A 14,682-nucleotide genomic window follows, 5' to 3' on the forward strand; every position below is an offset into this window, starting at 1 on the left:
CAGTAAGCACTGGAGGGGCAGAATAATGAGCAGGTGACTGACAGTCACCAGCTGTCTGCTCACATAAGACCAAGAACTGAGTGATCAGTGGTTTTTGATTAGTTGGTTCTCGGTTTTTGCTTTGTCTCGGTCAAATCAATGCTGCATCCGCCTAGGTGAGTGGACTAGCTAGGGGCTGGTTCTGCCAATCACAGCCTGTTTCATGTTTTTACAATTCTATGCATATGTGCAGGAGAGAAATGATTCTTCCGGATCTCTTCTTCCTCATCACTCTACTGTCAATCATAGCCAGTGATCCAATTAACAGAGAGTGGGGCTGGCCGAGCCATGTTCCATGTTCCATGTGTGAATGGACACATAGAACAGCAGCTCGGGAGTGAGCCTGCTCAGGTATCCCCATAGCAAGCTGCTTGCTATAGGGGCATTTGACAGGAGGGAGGGGGTAGAAGCTCTGGCAGTTGACTTGAGAAGTGGAGGATTGGGGCTGCTTTGTGCAAACCCACTGCACAGGGCAGGTAAGTATGACATGTTTGCTATTTAGAAAAATAAAATTTGCCTTTAACTGCTTGCCGACCGCCCACCGTAGTTTTACGGCAGCAGGTTGGCTCGGCTGCGCAAAATCACGTAATACAGGTCATTTTAAAAAAATTAGCATATTGTGATAAAGTTCATTATTTTCTGTAATGTACTGATAAACATTAGACTTTCATATATTTTAGATTCATTACACACAACTGAAGTAGTTCAAGCATTTTTATTGTTTTAATATTGATGATTTTGGCATATCATGAAAAGGTTCTCTAAACGAGCTCTTAACCTAATCATCTGAATCAACGAATTAACTCTAAACACCTGCAAAAGATTCCTGAGGCTTTTAAAAACTCCCAGCCTGGTTCATTACTCCAAACCGCAATCATGGGTAAGACTGCCGACCTGACTGCTGTCCAGAAGGCCATCATTAACACTTTCAAGCAAGAGGGTAAGACACAGAAAGAAATTTCTGAACGAATAGGCTGTTCCCAGAGTGCTGTATGAAGGCACCTCAGTGGGAAGTCTGTGGGAAGGAAAAAGTGTGGCAGAAACCGCTGCACAACAAGAAGAGGTGACCGGAGCCTGAGGAAGACTGTGGAGAAGGACCGATTCCAGACCTTGGGGGACCTGCGGAAGCAGTGGACTGAGTCTGGAGTAGAAACATCCAGAGCCACTGTGTACAGGCGTGTGCAGGAAATGGGCTACAGGTGCCGCATTCCCCAGGTCAAGCCACTTTTGAACCAGAAACAGCGGCAGGAGCGCCGGACCTGGGCTACAGAGAAGCAACACTGGACTGTTGCTCAGTGGTCCAAAGTACTTTTTTCGGATGAAGGCAAATTTTGCATGTCATTCGGTAATCAAGGTGCCAGAGTCTGGAGGAAGACTGGGGAGAGGGAAATGCCAAAATGCCTGAAGTCCAGTGTCAAGTACACACAGTCAGTGATGGTCTGGGGTGCCATGTCAGCTGCTGGTGTTGGTCCACTGTGTTTTATCAAGGGCAGGGTGAATGCACCTAGCTATCAGGAGATTTTGGAGCACTTCATGCTTCCATCTGCAGAAAAGCTTTATGGAGATGAAGATTTCATTTTTCAGCACAACCTGGCACCTGCTCACAGTGCCAAAACCACTGGTAAATGGTTTACTGACCATGGTATTACTGTGCTCAATTGGCCTGCCAACTCTCCTGACCTGAACCCCATAGAGAATCTGTGGGATATTGGGAGGAGAAAGTTGAGACGCAAGACCCAACACTCTGGATGAGCTTAAGGTCGCTACCGAAGCATCCTGGGCCTCCATAACACCTCAGCAGTGCCACAGGCTGATTGCCTCCATGCCACGCCGCATTGAAGCAGTCATTTCTGCAAAAGGATTCCCGACCAAGTATTGAGTGCATAACTAAACATAATTATTTGAAGGTTGACTTTTTTGTTATTAAAAACACTTTTCTTTTATTGGTCGGATGAAATATGCTAATTTTTTGAGATAGGAATTTGGGGTTTTCATGAGCTGTATGCCAAAATCATCAATATTAAAACAATAAAAAGGCTTGAACTACTTCAGTTGTGTGTAATGAATCTAAGGCCCCGTACACACGACCAAACATGTCTGCTGAAACTGGTCCGCGGACCAGTTTCAGCAGACATGTTTGGCCGTGTGTAGGCCCGAGCGGACCATTTTCGGGCGGATCGGACAGGTTTCCAGCGGACAACTGCTTCCTGGACTTGCTTTAAAACAGTCCGCTGGAAACCTGTCCGCCCGGACATGTACGGTCGTCTGTACAGACCTACCGTACATGTCCGGCCGCCCGCCATCCCTCGCATGCGTCGAATGACTTCGACGCATGCGTGGAAGCATTTAAAAGGCAGGCCCGCCCACGTCGCCACGTCATTGTCGCGGCGACACCGTGTCATCGACGCGGCGACACCGCGGACACGCCCCGCGTATTGTTTACGCGCGGACTTCTGTTCGATGGTGTGTACAGCCATCGAACAGAAGTCCCCGGGCAGACATGTCTGATGAAAACGGTCCACGGACCGGTTTCATCGGACATGTCTGCTCGTGAGTACAAGGCCTAAAATATATGAAAGTCTAATGTTTATCAGTACATTACAGAAAATAATGAACTTTATCACAATATGCTAATTTTTGGAGAATGACCTGTATAACGTGATTTTTGCATCGCCCCTGGTGCTGATGCGAGTGCCCGGCGGGCACGATCACCGCCGGGCACCCGCGATCGTTCGTTACAGAGCGAGAACCAGGAGCTGTGTGTGTAAACACACAGCTCTCGGTCCTTTCAGGGGGAGAAATGACTGATCGCATGTTCATACAATGTATGAACAGCGATCTGTCATTTCCCCTAGTCAGTCCCACCCCCCTTCAGTTAGAACACAATGAGGGAACATAATTAACCCCTTGATCGCCCCTAGTGTTAACCCCTTCCCTGCCAGTGACATTTTTACAGTAATCAATGCATTTTTATAGCACTGATCGCTAAAAAAATGCCAATGGTCCCAAAAATGTGTCAAAAGTGTCCGAAGTGTCCGCCATAAGGTCGCAGTACCAATAAAAATCGCAGATCGCCGCCATTACTAGTAAAAAAAAATATTAATCAAAATGCCATAAAACGATCCCCTATTGTGTAGACGCTATGGCCCGGATTCACAAAGCACTTGCACCGACGTATCTCGAGATACGACGGCGCATTTTTGCACTTACGTAGCGTATCTCGAGATACGTCGGCGCATTTTTGCACTTACGTAGCGTATCTATGCGCCTGACTCAGAAACTAAGATACGCCTGAAAATAGGCTTCATCCGACCGATGTAACTTGCCTACGCCGGCGTAGAGTGGACGCATATTTACGCTGGACGTATTTGGTGCTCCCATTGATTTTCTATTCACATATGCAAATGAGGGAGATACGCCAATTCACAAACGTCCGACACAGTGCGCGTAAAGTCATACGTCCGGCGTAAAGTTATGCCCCATAAAGGAGGTGTAACTCAGCAGCATCCATGCAAAGGGCTGCACCAGGGAACACAAGCCGACGTATTTTACGACGTTTACGTAGGACGTAAATATGACTAGGCGTAGGTTACGTTCACGCCGTTGGCAGTGATCCGACGTATCTTAGGCAGTTGTTCCGACATGATTGTGAGCATGCGCACTGAGATGCGTCCACAGGACGGCGCATGCGCAGTTGGCGATACGTATCTGTCTGACGCTCGGCCCATCATTTGCATGGGGTCACACCTCATTAGCATGGCTCACGCCCACTTCCACTTACGCCAACTTACGCCTTGGAAACCCAGCGCAGATTTGGAAGCACTGGCTTTGTGAATTCAATGCTTGCCTCTCTGCGCTGCGTAGGCGTAGCGTAAAGGAGATATGCTACGGCGGCATAAATATGCGCCAGTGTCTGTGAATCCGGGCCTATAAATTTTGCGTAAACCAATCAATAAAGCTTATTGAAAAATATGTAGAAGAATACGTATCGGCCTAAACTGAGGAAAACAATTGTTTATTTATATATTTTTGGGGGATATTTATTATAGCAAACAGTAAAAAATATTCATTTGTTTTTCAAAATTGTCACTCTGATTTTGTTTATAGCGCATTTTTGTTTGGGAGCCATGTCGCACGACCGCGCAATTGTCAGTTAAAGCGACGCAGTGCCGAAATTTTAACTTGGTACTTTAGATGATTGATCTGGTAATGATTTTGTACATTAAATAGTATAATTACAACATAATTTACAACATTTTGCATGGAATTTTGTCCATTCTTGGAGAACCAATTCAAGAAATATTATCATCTGGATTCCTAGTTTGCAGAATTCTACATGGATCAGACATATATCTTTATGCAAGTTTTCAGACAAAAATAAATAAATAGAAAATTTGTGATTTTTATGATCAAGCCATCACTATTGAATACAGTATAGGCTTAATAATATATTTTTGGGATCTATGAAATTTAAATCACTTTTCATTGTTTTTATCATAGATGGTTATGGTGTAAACAAACTGATTTACTGTGAAAGCATATTATGATTTTGATTTATGTTAGTAAGTTTGCACATTTATTTTAAGGATAATTGAAATGTGTTTGGGCTGTTTTTGTGTATATTCTGTATATTGTGTATTTGTTTAAGAGCATATTGTTTTTCTCTATTTGCAGCTAGCTTTATTATACAGTAATAGTGCAGACCTAAAATGTGTGGAAGTTCACAATGCTACCAGAGTGTCGATGGATCTTTTTTCATGAGTTGCTGAATATATTGTTATTTATATAGTGCTGACAATTTATGCAGTGCTTAATCTATTGTATATTTACGTCAGCCCCAGCCTTCAAGATGCTTATAAACTAAGACCCCATTTCACATGAAGGCATAAATACATATATACACACACACACTAAAAGAAAATCGCACATTTTTGGTTGATACCAGAACAGTAATAGAAGGGGAATTTTCCATTGAGGACACTAGTTCTAGTGACCCTGGTGATACCCCAGAATTGCTTCACTGTAGAGGGATCTCTTCTCACTTCCTGTTTTGACTATAGAACAGGAAGTGAAGGGGAATCTCCCCTTTAGGGACACAGATGGCAAAAAAGTTTTCTACTTCAACACTCATAAAGGTGCAGCCTATAGACCCCTTTCACACTGGGGCGGTGGGGGCGTTAGAGTCAAAGAGGTATTTTTAGTGTCGCTTTACCGCTGTTATGGCGTCGCTTTTCGTCTGCTAGCGGGGCACTAATAATAACCGCTAGCGGCTGAAGAAAGGGTTTATAGCCCCTGTGTTGAGGCACTGCCGAAGTGCTTTGGCAGCACTGCCCATTCATTTCAATGGGCAGGGAAGATGGAGTAGCGGTGTATATGGTGCTCCTGCACTGCCCCAAAGATGCTGCTCGCATATTTTTTCCTGTCCTGCAAGCACTCAGGCTTTCAAACTGGGGTGGCTTGAGAGGCACTTTTCATGTGCTTTACAGGCACTGTTTTTAGCGCTAAAACGCCTGAAAAGCACCCTAGTGTAAAAGGGGTCTAAGGCTTCGTACACACGGTCGGTTTGGTCCGATGAGAATGAACCGAAGTTCATTTTCATCGGACCAAACCGACCGTGTGTATAGGCTATCGGTCTGTTTTCCTTCGGTCCAAAATTTTAAAACATGCTTCAAAACCGAACCGATGGACCGCTGCCCCATCGGACCAAACCGATGGTTAGTACAGAAAAGCATCGGTTCAAAACCCGCTCATGCTCAGAATCAAGTCGACGCATGCTTGGAAGCATTGAACTTCGTTTTATTCAGCACGTTGTGTGTTTGATGTCACCGCGTTCTGACCCAATCGGATTTTAGACTGACGGTGTGTACACATATCCGGCCATACGGCCACTTCAGAGGTGAACCGATGAAAACGGTCCGTCGGACCATTCTCATCGGTTTTGTCCGACCATGTGTGCGGGGCCTTACAGTTACTGGACACTGGTAATATGTTTTATATTTTTTGTACTGTATGTGGGTACGTATTGATTTGTATTATTTGTAATATTGTTTTATTATTATTTTATATAGTGGCAATAAAATTCCATAGCGCTTTCATTTATATCATCCCCTTCTCTCTGTATGAGTGTACACAATGTAACATACATACAGACATAACACCCAGAATTTAGTATAAACAAAGCCAGATGAGCCTATGAGACCAGGGGAATCATAAAGAAAGAATACATATGTCAGGGTGCAATTTTAAAGTCTATAAACACTTGGTAACAAGATGGAAATGCAAAATAGTGTTGATAGAAACACAGCATTTTGAGTTCATTGTACATATAAACATATAAAACAAATACGTGCTGTACACAAAGTTGGTCAGCTATCTGGTTATCTTTTATACTAATAGCTTTTCAGCATTTTTATACTTTACTTTGTATGCCATGTCTTTAAAATATAGAATCATCTTCCTAATGCATAAACCTTTTTGGACTACAGTACTGGACATCTTATAATGCACTTTCTGTACATCTATCACATGTTTATAAAGATGATCAATAAATATAATCTCCCTTAAATTAATTTTGTTTCAACCGTTATTTTAATTATATATAGACTGGAATCAACAAAGCCTACCACTTTACCATTGTTGGAGGAAACTGGAATATTCAAATAAAACCTTCTCAACTGCAAGAAAAAAATAATACTCCATGAAGATAGTGTGAAACCTATTTTTCTCAAAGCTGCAAGGGTATAATGCTAACCAGTAAGCCACTGTGCTGCCCATTAGCAATTCAAATCAAATAAACTGCTAAAACAAATCCTGTATTCAGCACAGTATAGGCCAATGATTCCTTTATCATTACTTCATGTCCACCGCATACTGTATGAAAGATGCCAACATACTCTTAAATTGAGTATTTGGGACAGCAAGGCTGGTTAGGAGAATGTAGAGCAGGACAATGTAGAGCTTTCAGGAGCCAAAGGGAAAGTTTCTGGACATATGTCTAAATATAACACCCATCTCCTGCCAAAAAGCAGCAAAGAAGAAAATACACATAGCTAAGGTTTCAGACCCTCATGCAGACTGGACTGGAAATACAAATAAAGAAGAGAAAAACTGTTAGAAGCAAATATTACCAAAATTACATCAGACAATATTTTATTCAGATGGGGTGGGGATTAGAAATTTTAAAACCTCTGGTAGTATTTTTTTATTTACAAATAACTTTTGTTTTTAAAGTAGTTGTAAACCCTTTTTATTTATTTTTTTGCTACAGGTAAGCCTAACTTAAGGCTTACCTGTAGCTAGCCTGGATATCTCCTAAACCTGCATGGTTTAGGAGATATCCCCCTGTGTCTGCATGTGCCGAAGGGATCGGCACATGCGCACTGAAGCAATGGCATGTCGTGCACATGCGAGCGGGAGTGAGGTCATCTCAGCTATGGCCAATCACAGCGCTGGGGGTCGAGGATGGCTGTGGGGGCTTTGATCTAAGGTAAGTAATACATAATGAGCTAGTATGCTATGCATACTAGCTCATTATGCCTTTGTCTTGCATGTATTTATTTTTGGAAAATAATGTTTTACGGGTTTACAACCACTTTAAATTGAAGAAAATAAAGAGAATAAACATTGTAGCATAGAAGAGAAGAGAATATTGGGGTAGTGAGGATAACTGTATACAATCATTCTTTATGCATCTCGGAGGGCACCAGACACAGTTGGATAAGGGGAATGCATAATGACTCCTATTGGTTGGCATCTCATTAAAGATATGTATTTTTTTTAGGTTTTGGTATTAGCAGTGGGAGGGTATATATGTTCTTGGGGAATGGGGAGATACTAGCAAAAAGGGTAGGTGAGCTAAAAGGGGAGGTGGGAGCAGGGTGCCCAGGAGGTCTGGGTAGGTAATATGCCTGCAAGCCAAGTGGGTGAAAGGTTGTGTCTGTTGGGAGGGTAAGGGTCCTCAAACCCAAATTTGCTAGTGAAGGAGGGGGTGCTGCAACTATTGTAGAGCTAATTAAATTCTTATGTGACTCACTAAGTTTGAATGTTGTACATCCTAATCACAAGTGTGGTTGTGTGTGTGTTTTTTTTACAACTATTTACACTTCCTTCGTGAAATGGTAGGGGTACAATGTACCCCATTACAAATTCACATAGGGGGGGCCAGGATATGGGGGTCCCCTTTGTTAAAGGGGTTTTCCAGATTCTGATAAGCCCCCCGCCCGCAGACCCCCACAACCACCAGGCAAGGGTTGTGGGGATGAGGCCCTTGTCCCCATCAATATGGGGACATCCTCCCCATGTTGAGGGCATGTGGCCTGGTACGGTTCAGAAGGGGGGGGCGCTCTCTGTCCCCCCCTCTTTTCTGCGGCCGGCCAGGTTGCGTGCTCGGATAAGGGGTCTGGTGTGGATTTTTGGGGGAACTCGCCATTTTTTTTTAAATTTGGGGTGGAGTTCCCCTAACTATCCACACAAGACCCGTCGTTTTTTTTTTACGTCGTTTGCGTTTATGCTTTTTCTGGCGGATAGTTACCCCTGCTATATGAGGGGTAGCTATTGTTAAGTATGGCCGTCGTTCCTGCGCCGAGTTTCAAATTTTTACGTCGCTTGCGTAAGTCGGTCGGGAATATGGATGGCCGGAATTTAAGTTGCTGCCGAAAACAATGACGTCCTAGCGACGTCATTTGGAGAATGCGCACTGGGAAATATCGCCGGCGGGAAATGCGCAGTTAAATCGGCGCGGTAACGTGCCTGATTGAAATTGTACACTCCCCCTAGCCGCAGAATTTGAATTCCGCCGGGGGAGTTACGATCCGCCGGCGCAAGTTTGGAGGTAAGTGCTTTGTGAATACTGCACTAGCCTCGCAAAAGTGCGCCGGCGGATCGTAAATCACATAGATTACGCGGATCTAAAGATCCGCTAATCTATGTGAATCTAGCCCTTTGTGCAGAGACAGTTCTAAGTACGGGAAACATGCGCTATTTCACATGCTTACTTTACACCCCCCCCCCCCGGTACAAAATTTAAAGGAATATTTCACTTTTATTGTTTCACTTTAAGCATTATTAAATTCACTGCTGCCGAAAAAAGGGTAGTTTTTAAAACTTTTTTTTGCATTGATACACGTCCCCTGGTGCAGTACCCAGGTCCCGAAACACTTTTTAGAACAATAACTTGCATATTAGCCTTTACAATTAGTACTTTAGATTTCAAACGTTCGAGTCCCATAGACTTTAACAGGGTTCTAAAGTTCACACAAACGTTTGGTGTGTTCGCAGGTTCTGGTGCGAACCGAACAGGGGGTGGTGTTCGGCTCATCCCTATTCGTGGGTAGTGTTTGACCCTTATGGTGTTTGCGGCACCCTTGAGCAACTCTATTTACCCATAATAGCGCAGGAATACCTGTCCACACTCACAGCTGACATGTGGTCCAGCAAAGTCAGGGATGCTATCACATCGCCATACAGTTAGTAGTGATGATACAATATTTGTCAGCTGCACCCCCTCTTTCTACTCCTCCTCCGCCTCTTCTGCTGAATGGTCCTATGAACCAACAGTACCCCCTAAGTTTTCAAGGTGCTATTCAATTAGTCAGGCTAAAAGTTGCCATGCAGTGCTTCAGCTGATCTGTGTAGGGGACAAGATCCACACCGGAGCAGAGATTCTTGCAGCTCTGCAGGGGCAGGCCCAGGGGTGGTTCATGCAACACCAGTTGGAGCCAGGAATGGTGGGGTGCAATATTGACAAAAACCTTCTGTCCGCCCTTAGACAGGGAAAGTTGACACATGTGCAATGCCTGGCACATGTCCTCAATTTGGTGGTGCAGCATTTCTTAAATAGGCACCAAGGGTTGGAAGATCTGCTTAAGAAGGCTAGAAGAGTCTGTAGCCATTTCAGGTGGTCATACACAGCCAGTGCTCGGTTAGTTTAAATCCAGTGGGAATTCCACCTGCCCATAAACCGCCTGATTTCTGACATGCCCACAAGTTGGAACTTGACTTTGGCAATGCTGCAGCAGCTGCACATGCAGCACAGGGCTGTCAACAAGTACCTGCATGAGTATGGCACAACAACATGCTTAGGCCAGCTCAGCTTTTTTTCCCTTTGCTAATGACTGCTGATAAAGGATGTATGCACTGTTCTATCACCATATGATTAGGCAACAAGGATGATGAGCCCTGACAATGCATGCATCAATGACACAATCCCTGTTGTGTTCCTGCTGGAGCAGACTCTGCATGGCATTATGGACTTGGAACTCGAAGCAGAGCAGCGGGAGGAAGACCAGGACACTCTTTCCTCTCAAGGCCCGCTTTATGCAGACATTAGTCTTGCAATGCCACACAACACACAAGAGGAGAGGGAGGAGGAGGATTATGGTAGTTTTGGAGGCATTGAAGTAGAGGAAGTCATACATCAACCCTGAACAGATGGTTTTCCATCCCCAGAACCTTTGCGAGTACCATGTGGCTGGGAGCAAACAGTTCCACTGTAATTCTCAGTGACTCCCAAGAAATCTGCTTCTCATGCCTCCGCAAACTTGCAGTGCATGGGCTCTCTCATTCTTCAAAGCCTGCAAAGGACCCAAGAATACAAATCAAGGAGAAGGGTCACTATTGGTTGGCAGTCCTCCTTGACCACTATTACAAGGGTAAAGTCTCGGAACTCATCCCATCCCCACAGAGAAAGCAGAAGATGAAATCGATTGAGGACACCATAAAGAGGAGGTTATGTAACCTCTTTCCAGACACACGTAGGTTACAGTCTCATGGAAAACGTAGTTTTGAGGCTTCTGTTGGTCAAGAGAGGAGTGGCGTGGAAGGGGGCTGCCTCAGTGATGCACTTCACATTTTTTTAGTCCTCGGCTCCCATGGCTGTCAGCTTCCACATCCCATTCGTAGCGTCTGCATCATATGATGGGAGATTATCGAGGGGCAAAAACAGACATGGAGAGATCTCCAGTTGATGATCCACTGGGTTATTGGGTCATGAGAATAGACCACTGGCCAGAACTTGCCCAGTATGCAATTGTGCTGCTGGACTGCCCTGCATCCAGCCTGCTTTCCAAAGGGGCATTCAGTGCTGCTGGAGGCTTTGTGACAGATAAGAGAGCGGTGAAAATGGGGTACTTTGACGCAGCAGTGGGCTTAAGCACGGTATGACCATATGGTGTGACTGTGGGCCAGATTCACAAAAGGGATACGACAGCGTTTCTCCTGATACGCCGTCGTATCCCTGTTTCTATCTATGCGACTGATTCATAGAATCAGTTATGCATAGATATCCCTAAGATCCGACAGGTGTAATAGTTTTATACTGTCGGATCTTAGGATGCAGTACCGCGGCCGCCGCTGGGGGGAGTTTGCGTCGTAAACCAGCGTCGGGTATGCAAATTAGGAGTTACGGCGATCCACTAAGCTTTTTCCCGTCGTTACGTCGCCGCGAGTGTTAGTTTGCCGTCGCAAAGATAGGGCACCTTTTACAAAGTGGAAAATTACTCCACCATGTAAAAGTATACCCGTCTTTCCCGCGTCGCTTTTGAACTTTTTTTAAATTTTTTATTTTTCCCGGCGCAAGTCTTTTTTTCAAGTCGCGATTCACAAAACGTTGGCGCGTCGTAATTTTCGCGCAAAGCACGTCAGGAAATTTGCGTCGGGAGCGTGCGCAGTACGTCCGGCGCGGGAGCGCTCCTAATTTAAATGGTACCCGCCCCATTTGAATTGGCCCGCCTTGCGCCGGACGGATTTACGATACACCGCCACAAATTTCCAGGTAAGTGCTTTGTAAGTGCAGGTAAGTGTGGACTGGCCCTTCTCCCTGAAATCCTTTCAGGCACTGAAAAGAAGAGATTCTGGGTTCCACGGGGGCCCCCGCCCAGTGACTCCCGCCACAAACAGCAATTGCACGTCTTTGACCAACTGCACTATGCCCCTGGTTTACTGTGAGTAGAGGAAGGATGTAGCTGGATCCAATTGACATACATTGGTCCCTAGGCTCATACATAGACTTCTTTGTAAATCATTGAGCTTTTTCTAGCCTGCTGCCTCTTCAAAGACAGTGTGGTAGGTGGGGGCATTCAGGATATAAAAATGAACTTATATAGTCTATGCCCAACAAAACAGACCGGGTTTTTATCCAAACTGTATGATAAGTTTATTAATTAAAAGCAAATACACTTACAGCAGATGAATGAATAGGTAGCATGTAGCGTGTAATCAAGCTGTCTCCACTCTCGGCCGCTAGCGGAGATGACATCACCACTGGCTTTCCTCCTTACGCGTTACGTGGCTGCACACGCCACTAAATCATAGGTCAGGAACAGGAAAATGCAGTTGTCTATCTGGTGAGCATAGGCGTGCGCAGGGGTTGTGCCTGAGCACACCCTAATCACTCTGTGCAGCGCAGATTTCACCTGCTGAGATTTTACCAAAGCTTAAAAAAAAACAAAAAAAAAAACCTACTGACACCAACCTCTGCCCTACTGACACCATCCACTACCCTACTACATTTTAAAATGTTTACATTTATTTTACGTGTGTGTATGTATATATATATATATATATATATATATATATATATATATATATATAGGCACACATGTGTGTTTGTGTTTTGGGGTGCACACCCTAATGCAATAGGCTGCGCACACCTATGCTGGTGAGCTATGTCTGACAAAAAAGAGCAAGAGAAAAAACAGGGGGGGGGGGGAGTAATAGATATGAGAGAGGCTGTAGAGTCAACATGTTGGGGAAATCAGAAGCAGAAAAAAAAAAACCTTTAATTTTTTGTGTGTAGCACTACCCCCGGAGGAGCTGCTGGTTTGTTTTGGGTCTACGCTCTGTGACCAACCCCTTAAAATGGCTCAAAACCCTCCCTTGACACACCTGGTAATATGGGAGTTGTGGTCCCCAGTAACTGGTGGGGAAACACAATATCTGTTACACTACAAAAGAGTTTTGCAAATAAACGGAGGTACCTTAAATTGAAGGGATCTTGCAATATGAAAGATAGGCTGCACACAGACTTCAGATAACCAAAGTAATGCTTTACTTAAAGTGGAAACAAATGAACATAAGTAAAACAGTGATACACTATTTGCAGATCCCTGCAGTGTCAGTAACAACAATAAGGTTTAAGTATGAACTAGACTACAATGTCATGTAGACCTGTGTAAGCACACAGCAAGAGGGACCCCTTCAACAAAACATACACATTGAAACGCCCTCTTGCCTCACCCAGCTCTCTGAAAAGAAAAAATAATGTAGCGCCAAAACTATAAAAAAGGGGTAACCACTAATTGGTTGTGAGGATGTGACCTCTATAGTGAGAGTTGTATTTAGGAAAAACAAACTCTGTGAAATGTTCATACATATATAACAGAGCTATATTAACTCTGAGTGCTAGTAATATACCTGGATGGTATTAAGTAGCATACAAAAGAAAGATCTTAAGTGATAAAATAATTATAAATGTGAACAAACACAAAAATAAATGTTCTGAAAAGTAGGAAGGGGGGCACTCCCAGAGCTTCCCAAGAGCTGACTGTTCGTCACTTCAGTTGGAAAACACCTCTTCCACATCAATGGAGAATCCTTTCCCTCAGAAACTGCACATCTTCAAAAGGACATTCCTTGGCATATAAAAGTTAGGGTACTCTTACCAGCTTTAGTTGACCCACAGCTCACCGTATGGTGGGTAGGTCCTCAGGGCTTGTATATGCTGGCCGTCCTTCAGTTGCACCAATGGGTGGATGGATGTCCCAATTCCGATGCTCCGGATGGATCCCAGAAGGAGAGTTAGTAACACCAGCCACAGGAACGTCACATAAGATGGTAAAGAGGGAAAACTCCCAATTTCATGAGGGATATGAGAAAAGAGGGAAAAAAACACCTCCTCATAGTGTAGAAATGTATTTAAAATTCTTGATCAAAAATATTGACACAACAAAGAGATAGTCCAAATCTCATTAAAAATAATGCACAGCAAGGAAATCGTCCAATGTATAAAGGTTATAAAAATTATAAAAAACCCAAACGATAGAAAAAATTTGTACCCCACGGCACATCAAGGAAAAACCACAGCAGGCAGATAACATGAAAATGGCACAGTATTGGTGATATGGATCAAAAATAACCGACCGGTTTCGTCCTCACAGACATCAACAGGGTTATAGAACTGACCCCCACCTCTGCCTGTGCCTATATATAGCCGTATGATTAGCTTACCTGTGATCTGCACCTGTTACACCGCTCCCCTCGGGCGTGCGTTTCACCCACTGCTACTTCCTCTTCCTGCGTTCCAGCCACCGGAGGTGGGACAACGGGGGTGCGGCTGAGGAGACCAATCGCAGTGCTCCAGTGTATGGCGTAATCTCCTCCCGTCCCACATGACAGCCTCTGTCCAATGTGAGGGTGCGGGACAAGGGGTCGCTCCGCCTCCCACCTTACGGCGAATCTAAGCCACAGAATCATCATCCATGACACGATCGTTCAGGGGGCAGCGGTGATGTGCGCGTTGTCATATGGCCACGACGGTATGCGTGTCAGCTAACGTCGGGCGTGATGACATATGCGCTCCATCTCATGCGTCCCACAGGGAATCATTGATGAAAAGAGGTGTAAGCAGTAGCTATAAACCTCTGTGGT

This window comes from Rana temporaria, chromosome 7 (assembly GCF_905171775.1).
Source record: "Rana temporaria chromosome 7, aRanTem1.1, whole genome shotgun sequence".
Classification (NCBI taxonomy): domain Eukaryota; kingdom Metazoa; phylum Chordata; class Amphibia; order Anura; family Ranidae; genus Rana; species Rana temporaria.